Source organism: Schistocerca piceifrons, chromosome 4, assembly GCF_021461385.2.
Source record: "Schistocerca piceifrons isolate TAMUIC-IGC-003096 chromosome 4, iqSchPice1.1, whole genome shotgun sequence".
NCBI lineage: Eukaryota > Metazoa > Arthropoda > Insecta > Orthoptera > Acrididae > Schistocerca > Schistocerca piceifrons.
The window spans coordinates 323,329,164-323,347,399 of NC_060141.1; positions in this window are offsets into that span (position 1 = coordinate 323,329,164).

Consider the following 18,236-nt stretch of genomic DNA (forward strand, 5'->3'; position numbering starts at 1 on the left):
TTGATAAACAGTATAACAATGTAGAAAAGACTATTTATTATTTGCAATAAAGGTGTTAATTAAAACATTCATCGTGCCTGTATCATATGTCGGACATATTCTATGATAGCGTGACAAAACCAGCACTGTGAAGCTGTTTAATTTGAAATTGACTTTCTCAATTTATGTATGTGGTGCATGAATTATATCTTTCAGAATTCTTTCTGTCCATGTTAGAACAGAAAGTGAAGCATTGCAGGCATCTCTCTTTCTATCTCCTTCTGTCTTATCCTCAATTCCCATCCTTCCCTCCATCTTTCTCTCCCACCAACTGTAATAAAACGGACATTTCATTGGGATAAAAGAGAAAAAACTGGCATAAAAGAGAAAAAAACTGGCAGTGAGGCAGTATGGAACTCATGAGAAAATTTTTACAGCAAATAAAATGGAAATTCCTACTGGCTGCAAGTAGTCAATCTAGACAAAAATGATGTCTTCCAGTTATTAATAGGGTATTTGACTCATAATTATTTTCAGCATACCAGAAACTATTTCTGTAAGAGCATCAACCTCCGTTTGTGAGATCATATCTTGTGATAAAATTAAGTAAGTCAATTAAAAAAGCTGCCATTTGTGAAGGGTGTAAATGTGACAATCTTTACATAAATAATTATAATGCAGGCAAATGGAAGAAGCGATAAATGAAAGTACAAAGTAAGCTGATAGCTCTATTAGAAGTATGAGAGGAATTATGTGGAACAAAGAATTTCTCAAGAAATGTAAGAAGTGAGTTACCAAGCACATTATGTAGCAACACCGTTGTGCAATGCAGAAGCCTTGGACATGAATAAAAGGGGAATAAAGCGAGGTGAGAGTAAGTGAAATGAGGTGCTTGAGAAGTCAAAGTGGTGCAACAAAAATGAAAATGATGGGAAATTAAAGTGTTAGGTACCTGAGTAACCCCTGCAACATAAGACTGGTGTGGGTATGTGAATAGAATGGCTGAGAAGAGAATGCCAAGGTAGACGCATGGAATGAAGACTGTCTTGTATTTAGAAAATGCAGTGCCTGATGGGCAGAGAACAGAAGCCACAACAAATAAGGTTGTTACAGAGTACAAGAAAATACTGCCAGCAGGGTGCAGTTGGGCATGTCAGGATGTAGACATGGAGTTCACATGATCTTATGTGAAGAAGATGCAAGGTGTGGCAAGACATTGGCAGTGGCTATATATGGTCACATTTGAGGCCTTGCAGGATAGTGGCTGAAAATGTCAACTTGGAATGGGAAGTGGGGCCTGTCACACAGTGTAAGGATGGAGGTGGCAGTGCCCAACAGAGTTCAGTTCAGAAAGTTGGTCCAAGAGGGGCCTCCATACAGGTCAGGCATGGGGCCTGGACTTGTAGTAGTGTATGCTGTGGCCCAGCTTGCACTCATACTTAACCACATCCTCCAGTGGAACTTGATATGTCAAAATAGAGTAATTTTCATTGAGACATTCATTTGCTTTCTGCTCAGTTGAGCATTACAGATTGCAATTGTTCAAATCTTGCCTTTTATTCACATATTCCTAGACAGAGCTCTATAATTCTTTCAAAACGTTGTTAGCCATCTTCACGTTAGCCAACTAAACGGACTTTCCTTAGTCTCTTACGTCATTAAGCATCTTTATAACTTACTGTACATGACAAGACAAAGAGCATGTTCAAGAACACCTGCTAGAACGTGGAAGACAGCGTTCGGAAGAATGAGAAGGCTGGGTCAGAGCAGTCAGAGTGTTATATCTCGTCTTACGCACACTTCGGATCTTAGTTGGTTGACAGGAGCATGGAGCACAATGCATTGTTAACATAAGTATAGAAAATTATCTTTTATTCTGAGTACTGATAACATCGAGAAAAGAATGAATAATTATCTTTCTGGTAACACTTGAGCGTACAAGTTCGTTGTTAATACAAATACACAATTTATGAATTATCCAGTCGGGCTTCAAACTGTGAATGATAATTACAAAGTCCATAAGCCCTGGTCAACAAGTACATGAGAACTCTGAATATCAAGTACAAGAACAAGTCACAAGTGAGCATGAAAGAAACCATTTTCATAGTTCAAATACATCCATTGCTGAATGTTGGAGTGAGGGACCCCTCGCAAATTATTGGCAGTGGCGTAACACCAGTGAAGCAGCAACCCTTGGCTGCCACAGCGTTTGTGGGAAGTACAGTGGTGATTAGCACAACACATACTTCAAACCCCCCTCCCCTCCCCAAATTTGCAGGTCTGATGGCAACGAGGATGACGGGGGAGGGGGGATAGAGGTAATGATGGGATTTTGAGGCAGCATATACTATTGCTGGGGCTTCCTTCTACACCTGACTATAATTAACCCACCCACTGTTCAATGTTTTGGAAGCAAGTGCAATGGGATGTTCTGTTTTGCCAATTTTGTGGGATAAACTGCCTCAATCCCATGTGACGAAGTATCTACTGCAATTACAGCTGGTTTAAGTGCATCATAGTGCATAAGGTAAGATTGACAAAGCAATGCTTTCTTTCAGTCTTTGAAAAGCTTTGCATGTTTCTTTATCCAGTGAAATAGAACACTTTTTTGACTTGGGTGGTGCAGAGATGTAGCAATTTGTGCTGCATTAGGAATAAACTTTATGTAATAAGTAAATTTTCCAATAACAGCTTACAGTTCACATACATTCTTAGGAAATGACAATTCATGAAGTGTTTGTAAATGTTTGGTTGAAGGATGAGTGCCATTGACATTGATGATAGGCCACCTCAGTTAAAACTTGGAAAAGATAGTCCAAATTTTGAAGGTGTTGTTCCAGTGTCTGTCCATTGATAATAATGTCATCAATATAATCAAAATAAGAAGGCACATTGGACATCACTCATATGAGTAACCATCTAAACAATGCAGGTGTGGAAGCACTTCCAAACAGCGGGTGTTGATATTGAAAAAGCTGACATTAGTATTCACAACAAAAATTTCCTTTGTTTCCTCATCCAGTTGTAATTGAAGATAGGCCTTCATGCATGAAATAGAGAGGGACTTTCTTGTAATTGAAGACCTTCGTGCATGAAACAGAGAGAGACTTTCTTGTCCTTTGCAGGCAGACCGGCTTCATCTGTCGTGTGTGGTGCCAAGAAGCAATCCTTCCGAATATGGGTGACTGGGTGACATAGAATTTCACACATGACTTTGCTTTGCATGCAGCTGTAGCAGATGAACTAGCATTGTGCTGGTGTAGCAAATGCTGTTTGTGTTTACTGCGATGAGTGTGCTGCGCTGAATATCAAGGGATAGGGCCGGGGTGTGAGCTGTTTGTCTGAAATGAAGTGACAACTGGAAAACTGGAATCCCACTCTAAGTCTTGTACCTCTATTGCACTAAGCCTGGGTTGCGATGCCCCAAAATTTCAGTCCCCAATCTCTGATCTGAAAGGTTATGAATAATAGTGTCAGGAAGCATTTTGCCCCAGAAGCGCCACAGACACAGTTGAATTTAGTTCCTAGTCATGCCCTGTAATTCTGCTGCCCATTCTTTATAAGCACAATCACTACAACTTTCTGTGTGAAAAAAAAAATTATATTGCGCAATAGCAACATGTATTTGACTTTTGAAAAATTCATCTCGCTTTGCTATAATGATGTCATAGAGCTGGGTTTGGGGCTCACCAAGGAGAAACAATTTCACTAGTAACCATGAAGTGAACAGTTTCACACATGAAAAGAAAAATGCATGACGTGATTCACCTTTTATTTTATATGCATGTGCATTGAAGTGTTGATATAGCTGTGTTACATATTTCTTTCAAGTCTCATGTTGCTCGTCGAACTGTCGGAAGGGTGGAGACAGCAGCTGAACTTCTACAGTTGTTGTTTCTTTTACCTTTTACTGTTGGGCTGTTTGAGCTGCCACAAGACATGAAAAGGCTGAGAGCAGTTCTGAAATTTATTGACTCTGTAACTGAGCAAGAGACGTTAGACATTGCTCAGCACTCTCCCTTAGGATCTAACTTAGGATTAGTTGCCATTCTTACTTAAATATTGTACACACACAGAATTCAATAAAAAGAATTATGAAGTGTAAAGATATTAAATATGTCTGCTGCTCAATTCCTGTGCTCCTGAATCCAACTTCCAGTCATCCCATCCTCGTTGCCAGATGTTATATCTTGTATTATGCACGTGTGGGATCTCAGTTGGTTGATGGGAGCATGAAGAATAATGCATTTATAGCAGAAACATAGACAATTAATTATCTTTTGTTCTAATTATTGATAACAGTTAAAAAAGAATGAATATATATCTTTCTGGTAGCAGTTGACTGTACAGGTTCCATGTTAAGAGAGATACACCAGTTCTGAATTATCCAGTCAGGCTTCACATTATGAATGATAATTACAAAGTCCGTAGGCTGTGATCAAGCATATAAGAATATTGAATAGCAAGTACAAGAACAAGTCACAAATGAGAATGATAGAAGCCATTAAATACATCTGCCCCTGCACCTCGGAGTGGAGGGTGCCGTGCAGATTATTGGCAGCAGCATAACAGCATCAAAGCAGTGTCCCTTGGCCATAGGGACTGTTGTGGGAATTGGTCGATACTGCACAGTGTAGGGACAAAGATGTGATGTGAAGACTGGAAAAGGTGAAGAAGTTTTTGCTCTAGGCAGACTCTGTCAGTGGTAGGAAACTGCACAAGATAATAATGATGATGATGACTATTTTTACCATGTTGTTAAAGTTGTTACTGATACCCTGACTCCTGTTTTCCATGTAAAGCAGAATGGGAATGATAGATTGGTACTCACTATAAAGATGACACGGTTGAGTTGCAGACTGCACAATGAAAAGCCAGTTACACATTGAACTTTCAGCCAAACTCTTCTTCAGAAAGGAAACACACACACACACACACACACACACACACACACACACACAGATCTATACCAATAATGAAAGCTGTGCAATGGTTGCAGCAGAGCTGGTATATGACATGCTTGCTTTCACAGGTGACCCATCCTCTGATGGGGTAAAACAGCCTGTGACACCACAGGAACAAGAAGTGCTGGGCAGGTCTTGGACCACAGGGATATGATCCCTATGCAAGGGGTTGGGATTGGGAGTAGCATAGTGATGGACTAGGATGTTGTGGAGATTGGGTGGGCAACAGAATACCATTTTAGGAGCAGTGGGAAGGATCTTGGATAGGTGTCCCTCATTGCAAGGTACGATGAGAGATAATCAAAGCCCTGAAGGAGAATGTTGTTCTATTATTCCAGTCCAGGGTCATATTGGGTGATGAAGGGGGATGCTCTTTCGTAGATAGTTCTCTGAGGTGGTTGGAGGATTCGGGGTATGTGGGGATATGGCACAGGAAATCTGTTTGCCAATCAGGTCTGGGTGACTGCCTTCTGTGAAGGCCTTTGCGAGACCTTCAGCATAATGGGCAAGGGCGATCTTGTCACTGCAGAATACCATCTCTGGGTGGTCAGGCTGTATAGAAGGAATTGTTTGGTGTGGAGGGGATGGCAGCTGTCAAAATGAAGGTATTGTTGGTGGATGGTGGGTTTAGTGTGGACAAAAGTGTGGATGGAGTGATTAGAGCACTGGAGATCAACATCCAGGAAGGTGGCACACTGGCTTTGAGAAGGACTACATAAAGCAGATGGGAGAGAAAGTGTTGAGTTGTGAAGGAATGAGGATAGTATGTCTTGGCCCTGAGTCCAGATCATGGAGAAATTGTCAAAGAACATGAATCAGACCAGGGATTTGGGGTTTTCGGAGGCTACGAAGGTTTCCTCTTGGTGACCCATAAGCAGGTCGGCAAGGAGGGTGCCATACAGGCGCCCGTGGTTGTGCCACTGATTTGTTTGTATACTTTACCTTCAAAGAAGAAGTAGTAGTGTGTTACGATGCAGTTGGTAAGGTATATGAGGTGTTTCCTTTCTGAAGAAGACTTTGGCCAAGAGCTCAATATGTACCTGTCTTTTCATTGTGTCTGTCTGCAACTCAACGTATCATCATTATGGTAAGTTGTAATCTTTTCTTTTTATAATATTGTTGGTATTCAAACCTAGACTTCCCGTAGAATGAGAAAAATGGTTTTATTCTGCGGATCACATAAAATCCTCCCTAATAAATGTGCAGTGACAGATTCAATGGCAATCTCAACACCTGTTGGGAGGGGGCATTAAGCCTCTGCTTACACTTTTTGAGATTAAATTTGCTTCAAATTATTCATTGGGATGAGGCTGTCAATCAGGAACCAAGAAAAATCGAAACATTTGTTATTTCAGCAATTATTTTTTTCATTTTCTTGGAAGATTGAAGCAGTTGGAAGATTACATAAACTCATATTTCATTTAAATATGTTTATCCGCTTCTTTTAAGAACATTTCTTTATAACCTTGAAGGCTGTTAGGTCTTTTTATCTGACATATTTGCAACTATCATTAGCATGTTTGCATTTTAATACTAGAAATCAACACTGTTTCACTCCAGCTCGAAAACCTACTGGTACGTCCTAGTGAAACGTGCACATGAAAATATGGCACAAAGTAACATCAACATTTGCATTTCTACTTCAATATCCACCTTGTGGTGCATGGCTGAGGTTACTTCAATCCCATTGTCACTATCACCTTTCTCTGTTCTAGTAGCAAATGGTGTGCTAGAAGAATTACTGTTGGTAAGGTTGCGTATGAACTCAAATCCTCTTAATTTTCTCTTCGTAGTGCTTTTGCAAGATATATGTAGGAAGAAGCAATATTTTGCATGACTTTTTAGGAGTGTATGCTCTTAGAATTTTAACGGTAATTGCCATTGGATTTTGATGAACACCTCCATTATGCTTTTGCATTTACTAAATGAACTTTTGAGAAATTACACTGTAAATCAAAAAATAATGGGTCTTTGTGACTATTCATCTGCAGTCCATTACATTTACATATTTTGAGGTTCCACTGCCTATCCCCGCTGTAAGTGTCAATTCTGTGCAGGTATTCATGCATTTTATTACAATTTTCAAGTATTCTCTACATAAAAAAGCATAATCCATAAACGTCTTGTATTTTGTTCGTTAGGTGACAGCAGAACTGTATCGAAGACTCCCAAAATTCAGTGAACATTGTGTCAATGTGGGCACCTATCTCCTTCTGAGTATTTTGCAGCTAGTAGGGTGTCACAAGATTGTTGTTTGTGCACTACAGGTTGACTCCTACAGAAGAGAACTTTGATCTCCAGACAGGTCATGCTATGTGAGCAGAAAACCTACTGCAAGATTCTGTAGCAGATTGACATCAGCACTGTAGGCCTAGAGTTGGACACATTGGTTTGATGATCCTTCTTGAAAGCTCAGGCGACTTCTGCATGTTTCCAATCAAAGGTGATCTCTTTACTGACTTTACATAAGATCATAACTTCTTAGGATTTCTTGTCAGATTGGCATACAGAATTTTATTTTTAAATTAACTGAATGCTTCACACATGGCTTTCCTCATGCTTAATTTGGCTTGTTGTTTGTCAACCAGTCTTCGGCTTAATTCCACTGTGAAACTTTTTTTGCATTTGGAGCAACTTCCCTTAAAACATGCCAGTGCAAGGCATGTTTTCCAATGCTCCTGAAAGTGATCCATTTATGCTGAACATTTCCAGTTTCAGAGATGTGTGTTTGATACTGACCACTTAGATAATCTGAAATCTTGTTACTGGCACACCTACTACACAGATTTCTCTTGAGTGACCCATAGTCAGCTAATATGACCTGGTCATATGACTCAAAATGTTCTGACCTGTTTGTAACTAGATCTAAGTCATTACCCTTAAGAATCAATTCTCTTACTAACTGTTCAAGGTAATTTTCAGATAACCCATTTAGAACAATATCACAGATGTCACATGACAGTCCCTTTCTCCGCCGAAACTGCAACCACTTGACTTACCCAGTCTGCCACTAAGCCGACTTCATCTCATAATACTACAACATAATGCTGTATTTCCAAAAGAACTGCCCGCTTTACAGGAGTATATATTTTACATGCGTGAACGTACGATATTAGGATGAAAGTTTTCATTCACCTTTGACACATGTTCAATGTGCCTTACACTGGACACATGACAAAAATCTAGACAATTTTCAGACTTGGTCCATAGTTTTGTGAGAATGATCGAAGTTGCTGTATTCCCTATTGTTGCCCTGGAGTTTGGCAGTTCACTCAGAGTTGTTGGAATGAGACAAACATTGCCAGTGACTTTCATAACCCTCCACATATTGTGAGATCAGGCTACCTTGTAAGCCACTGGTGCAATATGAAATTTGTATGCCCCTTGTGGCCAGTCCATTGCTGAGGCAGCTCACTGGTAGGAAGTGCTCTTACACGAGTGTGCTGGCTCTCAGTCCCTTTGAAAAATTAAATTATCAGCATTTTCTCACACTTTCATAAGCATTTAGCTCATATTTTGAAAGGATGTTGGTAACCACACTGTTGAGTGTGTTAAAAGCAGTCTCATCATCAGCATGAGTGAGCCGTACCAGCAAACATATGAACCAGTAATTCACAACTGGTGCCAGTATAAACATTTTGTTTTTATGCAGAAGTTATGATGCACCCCAATTTTCTTTCATCATTCATGTAAGAGATGTTGAATAGTCTTGCGAAATGAGATTAAGTTCCTCCTGCCGGTTGCTCAGGCGGGATGAAGTGACCCTCACGCATCTTTGGATTGGGTTGATTCAAATGGCTCTGAGCACTATGGGACTTAACTTCTGAGGTCATCAGTCCCCTAGAACTTAGAACTACTTAAACCTAACTAACCTAAGGACATCACACACATCCATGCCCGAGGCAGGATTCGAACCTGCGACCGTAGCGGTCACACGGTTCCAGACTGTAGCGCCTAGAACCGCTCGGCCACTCCGGCCGGCTTTGGATTGGGCACTGTCCTCTAACACACAGCTTTCTCTTATGGCAGGAGGATCCCCCATTTTGTGATGCTTGTGGTGTGCACATCTCTGTCCACTACATTTTAGCGGAATGCATTTTACACCGTGATGCAAGGGCAGAAGCAAAAATTGGTGGAGATCTGCCCTCTATTTTAGCTGATGATGAGACGAGTGTAGCTAGTACTTTAAAGTTTTGCGATATGTCTGGCCTCTGGTGTATTGCAGAGGTTTTAGTGTATTGCAGAGTGGCTGGCTCCTCCCTTTTTTCCCTTGCGGTCAGCCAGTCACTTCCATCTGCTATATTGTTTTAGCTCATTCTACCATTTTTTTTCCTGTGTTGTCCATGTTTTACTGCTGATGCCATGCTTTGTCCCATGCTTTGGTGTGGGTACGCACATAGTTTTCCAACATTTGTTACCTATGTTTTACGTTCTGTTTTATCTTAATGTTCTGGGTATTTTCTTGACACCCGTCTCAATCTGTTTTTGAGCGGGTGCTGAAGACTTTGCCCTCATGCACCCATTAAACCTCTCCATCCATCCATCCATCCATCCTAATCTTTTTGAGACACATTTTACATTCGAATTTCACTTTTGGTTTGAACCATCTTTCTGTTCCTAACATTAATGTCATTTGTACCGTATATGAGACTTGTTCTGGGACCTTTCCTGGATTCTCCTGCTGCTAACTAATATAAAAGGAAAGATTCATTTTTATGAAAAGAGTATATACTTTTGGGGCATGTGAAAGGGGATCTTTTCTTGAAAAAAATTATGGACATTTGCTGCACATACCCAGGAACCCTAATAACCACATCCTTTATGTAGCACATACTGTATCTATTTACACTAGCAACTATCTGCAGCCGGCTGCATCCAGTCTCAATAGGCAACTGGCAGTTCTTCTTCCACAACTTGGATGAGCCTTCCCGACAAGCATATCATGTGAACACTGGTCTCCTTCCCTTGCAAGCTTGCTTGTTCTCTCAGCTGCTCAATCAACCACCTATTGTTTGAACACCTAGCGATCAGCAAACATACCTTCTGTGTTGGTTCGAACCTTTCAGGACTATTGACTTCCAGTGCTGCTTAAAATGTATGGAAGAAATCCAGAATCTCTTATTAAGGTTTAAAGGGATATACTTGCAGGTCATTTATCATTTACATCCTCGACATAGATATTCATGACCCTGCCACTGTTTACCATTCACACTCAGGTGCGTGAAGTAGCCAGGATTATCAGAAGGTGCTGCAAAATAGGGAATATCAGTAAAGTTAGAGACACTGCATGTCACTGTAGGTGCCTCAACACCACCACGGCCTGGGACAGCATCCTAAAGTCTGCTGACTTACCGTGCAGCTTCTGTCTGTTCCTTAGCAACACAGGGGTAGGGGCTACTGTTCCCGAGCAACAGGAGTAGTCCCTACCCCTCTTTACCTGCATTCAGTTACACAACAAGAAATACACTAATAAACCAAACAGTCACTAAGTACAATTAAAATATTGCTGCTACATACTTCCTGGAAATTATTCACTTGTCAACATCTAGAACTTACTATGTACTTGCAGCATCTGCTAATTCAGGTTGAATAACGCAGCATGGTACTGTGCTCCAAAGTCAGATGACCAACCCTCACAAAATAAACAAAAAACTAGAAAAATGAAAAACACTACTTGTTGCAGACAATAAATAAACAGCTACTGACCATTTCCAAGAAGATGTCCACAATAAAATAACTAAACTAGGTGCTCTATAGAACTAAGGACACTCTCCACTGCTGCTGGCTTCTGTTCATGTCATTGACTGAAGTACAAAGCTATGAAGTCAGCTCATGTGACATAATAACATTTGGAAAATACATACCTAACTTATAAAAATTTTGAGAACATTGAAACTTCCTGGCAGATTAAAACTGTGTGCCCGACCGAGACTCGAACTCGGGACCTTTGCCTTTCGCGGGCAAGTGCTCTACCATCTGAGCTACCGAAGCATGACTCACGCCCGGTACTCACAGCTTTACTTCTGCCAGTACCTTGTCTCCTACCTTCCAAACTTTACAGAAGCTCTCCTGCGATCCGTGCAGAACTAGCACTCCTGAAAGAAAGGATATTGCGGAGACATGGCTTAGCCACAGCCTGGGGGATGTTTCCAGAATGAGATTTTCACTCTGCAGCGCACACTCCGCAATATCCTTTCTTTCAGGAGTGCTAGTTCTGCACGGATCGCAGGAGAGCTTCTGTAAAGTTTGGAAGGTAGGAGACGAGGTACTGGCAGAAGTAAAGCTGTGAGTACCGGGCGTGAGTCGTGCTTCGGTAGCTCAGATGGTAGAGCACTTGCCCGCGAAAGGCAAAGGTCCCGAGTTCGAGTCTCGGTTGGGCACACAGTTTTAATCTGCCAGGAAGTTTCATATCAGCGCACACTCCGCTGCAGAGTGAAAATCTCATTCTGGAAACATCCCCCAGGCTGTGGCTAAGCCATGTCTCCGCAATATCCTTTCTTTCAGGAGTGCTAGTTCTGCACGGATCGCAGGAGAGCTTCTGTAAAGTTTGGAAGGTAGGAGACGAGGTACTGGCAGAAGTAAAGCTGTGAGTACCGGGCGTGAGTCGTGCTTCGGTAGCTCAGATGGTAGAGCACTTGCCCGCGAAAGGCAAAGGTCCCGAGTTCGCGTCTCGGTCGGACACACAGTTTTAATCTGCCAGGAAGTTTCACATCACAGCTGCAAGGTAACTACAAGACATACAGAAAAATGAAAACTCTCCAAGTTTCAATTCAAAATAAGCACTTTAGTGGAGCTGAAGAGCACATTATTAGAATGCAAGTGTGTCAGAACACGGCATGTAATGGAGCGATGTACGTCTCCTTGAATTCACTAAATATGACCTGCAACTGCTATGAGTGGAAGGAGGTTTTTCACAGTTGCTGGTTTTCAGTGATGAAGTCCTTTTTCATGTATCTCAGACACATATCTGCAACAATGGCTTATGCGACAATTACAGCAAGAAAGTGAAGGCTTCATTTGAAACAAGACTGTGCTGCACCATAGAAATTTGTGATTAACTCAATGCTGAACTTAGCCAGTGTTGGACGGACATGCTTCCCATCAGGACTCTGCTCTTTTTCAGTGGCTTCCAAGGTCATCTGACTTATCTCCCTGAGTTTTTCTAATGGGGTTATGTCAAAGATCATGTGCCCTGCCTCCACTGCCACTGAATTGAAAAAATTGCAAGTAGGCTACAGGTAATTAGTGTAACCACTGATATTGACCATGACGTGTTGGGATATGTACGGCAAGAGGTTAACTGTCGTACTGTTTGCTGCTGCATAAACGGTTCCCATATTGAGCACCAGTAACGCGAGGCAACAACTCTGAGGCTCTATCCAGTGATACGAATTTATTTTCTGTCTTGTAGTTTACACGCAGTCGTCTTCTGCAGTCCCGGAAATACTTACGAATAACCCTGTTGAAAGGGCGCAAATACGCGTGTTGGTCAATGGGAGTTGGTGATATGCACCCTTACTGCTGATTTGAGTTTGCGAGTCGTGTGTGTTTGTGTTTATAGAAAATGTATAAGGCTGAAAACTGAACTGGAAACTAGGTTTAAGGAATTGTAAAACGAAATTAGGTTCTGTTTGGATTGGTGTGGTAATTTATGTTGGTGATATTGCGGGGGCGCCAGACGGTTGCTCGTGACATCAGAGCAGGTTGGCTCAGATTCTGCATAACAGTGTGGCGTGCTATGGAGCTCCAGGCGTGGCAAAGTTCTGTAATTATGGAACATGGTAACCAGGAAGACATACATATAAAACAGAATCGAATTTGACTCAGAAGCATCACGAGTGTCTGTTCTTGTTATTAATTGTAAGAAGTTATTGTCGATCAGAAGATAAATCAATTTGTAATTGGAATAATAAACCCTTGTTTGTGAATCTTACAGCGCCTGTTACTATGTAATAGTAGTCATTTCACAGGAGAAGTCTGGTGGAGGGCGAGCTCCCTCCGAAACGAGTAATAAGATCGCATCTAGAAGGAGAGAACCCTCGTACGTGGCGACCGAGGCTTTGTGAACCTATTAACGTTAACGGAGATGAAATCTGACGAAAAAAGGCCATGTACGACATTTCACAGACGAAGATAAAATAACCAGTCAAACGATATCCGTTGACAAGTACGCCGAAAATTCACAAAAGAAACTGGGTATAAACATGTGGTACTGATCTGCAAAGTGCAATTACAGTTGCAGTGATAGAAACGGATATCGGTACGGTGATAATAGTGTGTGCAGTTACGACACAAGAAACAGCAAGAATCAAATTAAGGTTGCCACTGGACGTGTTTTATTCTATTATACAGCGGAATACCAATATTTTACCAGTGAAAACTATAATTTTCATCATTCAAGAACAATTTAACCTTAGTAACAAAAATCAACGAGTTGTTGTTCAGCCATATAAACAAACAGTAGTAACGAGTTTATTCGTCGACATTGTGGCCGGTTTGCATGTAAGGACTGCTAAATATGAATCAAGCAATACTTCAGGATATTTCCAGGACGCCAGTTTTCCGTTGTCCACTTCAGCACGCAGTATCGCTTCCATCCAATAGCGGGCACGCATTCCAGTCTCTCACGAAGACACCTTGCAACGGTGCAGGACATAGTTTAAGAGTGTACATCACAGTCTGACACAGGGTTGCCAACAATAGAACTTTGTTCCCCGTACGTAAACAACTAAAAATCTCGTACTTTGGCTTTCAAACCTCGTACATTTCTCAAGCATTTAAAACGTTATAAAACCAAAAATAATACACATTAAATGAGTCTGAATTTAGCAGGTATTTGTTAATTTGAAAATTTTGAATTAAACAAATAAAATGTTACGGTGGTCATATTTTATAGACCTAAATCCTGGACACATTACTCGTCTCGGCTGTTTGGGCCAGGAACGCGGGGGGCGTTGAGGCGGTGAGATGAGAGACGTACTAGAATGCGTGAATGCGTAGCGTAATATCGATTAGCAACAAGGATTCGCAAAAGCGCATTATACATTGAGGTTAAATGAGAATGAACATTAGTAAATAATTTCACCACGAAGTATAACAATTGGCTGATTATTAGTTTATAAAATTACACACACCAATAAGTATAACAATTGGCTCATTATTAGCTTATAAAATTACACAGGTACATACATAATACATTATTGTTATTTAGACGATCTTTAAGGCACTTTAGTTGTGTTGTTAGCTGACTGCAATATATTCCCCTCTCATTGTCGAGAAAAACCTCTTCGTTGCTTTGGCAAATGTTTGGTGACGTTGAAGCGTTGTTCGTTCCTGGTCTGCCATTAGAGGTGCGACTTAGGCCATGAACCGCTACAAATCTCTCAACTGTGGCACCATCTAACCTACATTTGAATACAGCTATGAATTTTTTGTGGTATTTTCTAGTCTTAGTTTAAGTCACCAAATTTAATTTTAGGTACATCCTCAGCCTCACTGACATCCTTCTTATGTTGCCGTATAATTTTTCCCTAGTCATACGGCTATACAGGTCTTTTGTCGGTTCAAAATTGGCAAGTGTCCCGTTTACACTTTCCACTGTTGGCCGGTTTCCTACGTCTGTTTTTACTGAAAACTCGCTTGCAGTCAGCATTTGTATGAGGTAGGGACAGTGCAGTTAGGGGAAAAAGTGGCAGCTCAGGAAAATCTTCAGTTTTCAAAAAGATCCCAAAATTTATCTTTCTCACTTATTTCATTCAATCCTTCAGGATACCGAGCTTGTGCGTTTGGTAGCTGTCTCCATTGATAGTCTATTATTTGTTTTTTTGGTGATCATCTGGTGCAATTATAAGCGGAACCACTTCAATAAGAGGCATTAGTGTTGGGAAACGAATCCTGAAATTGTGAGGGAGCGCCAATTCCGGTTTGAAAACTGAAAGTCTGGTTTGACAAGGCAGGCTCCTCCGTGTTGTATTGTTGTTTTATTTCTGTGGCAGCAACCTTGTAAAAAGTTTTGTAACATGAGAAGAATTGTTCAATATCTGCAGGATGTCTGACCACATCTGGATGTTTTAAGAACTTGTACACTTTGAGGCCGAAATACAGTTCAGTGTTATGGAGTTGATGTCGCTGACTTTCAGGGTCTATTTCACCTTAGGTTTGGCCTTATGACATATTCGCGTTGTAAATAACGCAATAGGATTTCCTGGTAGAGTTCACATATTTTCTCAATTAGATTATGAATACCGGTAACTACTATGTCGCTTTGTAATTCCAGATTGAATTTGTTATATAAAGGGAGCGACCATTCAAGGAAACAAAGTTTGTAAAAAGGGTTGCTGAGTTTTTCAGAAATAAATACTGCCCAATTTCGTACATCGCCTTTGGCTTTATGTGAACGAATTGTGAAATCAATAATAGTCGTAGGGCTTGCCACTGCTCTGATATTCTTTCAGCCACTGCTAACAATGAAAGCCATATTGCTCCAGAATTTTGTGGAGCTCCACTCCACAAATGACTGGATGTTACGAAAATCAAACTGGCGTTTAAAGAGCTAGTTGCTCTACACTTTCAGGTGACTGTTTACATGCTTCGCTGGCATACAAATTGGCTGAGTGACAAACACATTTCACCAACACAATTCCTTTAAAATCCTCTTTTAATCTAGTTTTTACGGAGTCGTTTTCGCCCATCATGACGTTACACTCATCTGAGCCAAAGCCTATAACATTTTTCAATGGGACATAACAGCTGGTAAATGAATAGATAAGACATCTGTACAAGATTTCAGAAATGGCTGTGAGAATACCATCAGCATCGGTTCTTTCCTTAATAACTTTATGCTTCATATTTTTTGAGCTTCTTGATCAAAATAGCGTACCACAAAGCAAGCAGTTTTGACCGTTGAAATGTCGGTTGTCTCGTCTGTCACGACGGAAAATTTTTTTTTTTGTTGTTGTATCTTTGGGATAATTTTGCTTTATGACCTTCTCCAAGAACGTACTTTAACACTGCTGTTACTTTAGTTCGTTTGAGCTGTATTTACATATTTGGTTTATAATCCATCACAACTTCTTTTAATAAAGGTATCAAATGGTCAGCAAATGAAAATAGAATGTTATTCTCTGAAAAAAAAAAAAAGGTGAAAGTTTAGTTCCTGCACGTGCTTTTTCTTTATTGTATGGAGCTATACCTTTTTGGAATCCAAGCGATGTTAATGTTGGCGTTTTTACACATGAACTAGGTTTGTTATTTATGTTTTCTGGTAGTGGCGTGAGTTTTCAAATTAGATATTCCAGCTACCATCAATGTTCCTGGGCAAAATGCACACTTAGCTTTAGTTGAATCATTGGTGTCTAGCAAAAGCCAGCCCTTAAAGGCCAGATCCTTTAACCACTGATGTCTAAAATTTTGTGAGCGATGCTGCGATGATGTGTCACCTTCCTTTTTTCTTGTCCAGCCGCCTTTTTTGGGTAGCACAAACAACTGCACAAGAGAGACAATACTACACATACAGAACAGAGAAAAGTAGATGCTGCATACGGCGAGGCAGGCTATTGTTAGTGCCGAAAACACACCTGCGCTGAACTATTGATGCACTGTGAGCTCTGAGCGCCGCGAAGATCGCCTGATTTCGTTACAGAGTGTTGCATATGTGTTCACGTTCAAATGTGTGGCTACTTCATTATGAAATACCTACTGAAATAATACCACACCACACAGACTGCATATGTTGGCAGTGCTACGATTTCAGTTCGGTAATTGTCGGTAAACGTCGGAGGAAGCGGCCATGGCCGGCCGTTGTAGTCGAGCGGTTGTAGGCGCGTCAGTCCGGAACCGCGCTGCTGCTACGGTCGCAGGTTCGAATCCTTCCCCGGGCATGGATGTGTGTGATGTCCTTAGGTTAGTTAAGTTTAAGTAGTTCTAAGTCTAGGGGACTGATGACCTCAGATGTTAAGTCCCATAGTGCTTAGAGCCATTTGAAGCGGCCATCTATTCTTGGCGGAATAGTACTTTCGCTTTTGTGATAGAAACGACATACACGAAGAACAGAATTTGTTTCTTGCGGATTCCCGGATAACTAACCATAGAGTAGACTGCTTTTTCTTTTAAATGATGACATGTTTATTTAGGGATAGAATTGAAATTAGAAGTGAAACAAATGAGCCCCCGGCCACAATTATTTAAGTCTTGTGGCCAGGTTTCAACACTTCTAAGAGTGCCTTCATCAGAATTAAACAATTAAAATGGCCTATAACATAGTTACAAATTTATAGAAAAAGACATTTTTTATATAAAAAGTGTAAGTACTAACAATAAAAGAGGCAGTACTTACGTGTCACACATAGAATAATAAACAGGCCAAGAGGGATTTAGTCACAAAATATATAAAAAAGGAAAGCGTGAAAGCGAGCCACTATGTACTGCTTGTACCTGTACAGCCACAGGTTGCAACGGACTGAGGGGCCGGCGTTAACAAGTGCTGGCAGGTAACATGACATTGCATCGAGAGTGCCATCTGGTAGCCGCAGGTTCAAGTTGGCTACTTAACATTCAAGTGTAGACAGACGAAAAATATAAGGAATATTGTTCAGTACATACTGTAAAAAGTAATATTTTGTTTAACAGCGACAGATAAAGTAACAGTTTGTCTCCATCAGAGCTTGGCAGTACAGTTTGAAGCATACAAACGTCATTATAGAAAATACAGGAAGGGCTGAATGACACAGCTTGTAGAAGCGATATAACGCGAAATACAGCCAAGAAACAATTTAATAAATGAAAAATGATTACTTAACTTAGATGGAAAAGAACATTTTGGTAAACTGCACAGGGAGAGCCGAAATTAAATGTCAAGTAACGGTTTTATACCGTTGAAGAAATTTTTATTACGCAACTCTCTTCGAGAAAGATGTTTAAAAATCTCTAATTCTTCCAGAATGTCTAATTTACGTCCTTTCTTCTCGGTGTGCAAAATGTTGATATCGCAAATAGCTTTAGGCGCGTAACCAGTAATTATGAGGGTCACTCCAAAAGAAATGCAAACTATCTTTGTAAAAATACAGTTTTCGTTCTGCATGTGCAAAAATTGGGGAAACAATACTATTCGTAATTAATGAAACTGACGTTCATTTACAAACGCTGCAACGCCGTAATGATCCCAAAGAGACTACACTACCATAAAAAAAGCAGCCGAATAATACCTCAAATACACAGGACGTCCTGTACGACACCCCTTATACAGACATTGTAGTCAGATCAGCAGACATTAGTCGATGGCTTTTAACAATAACA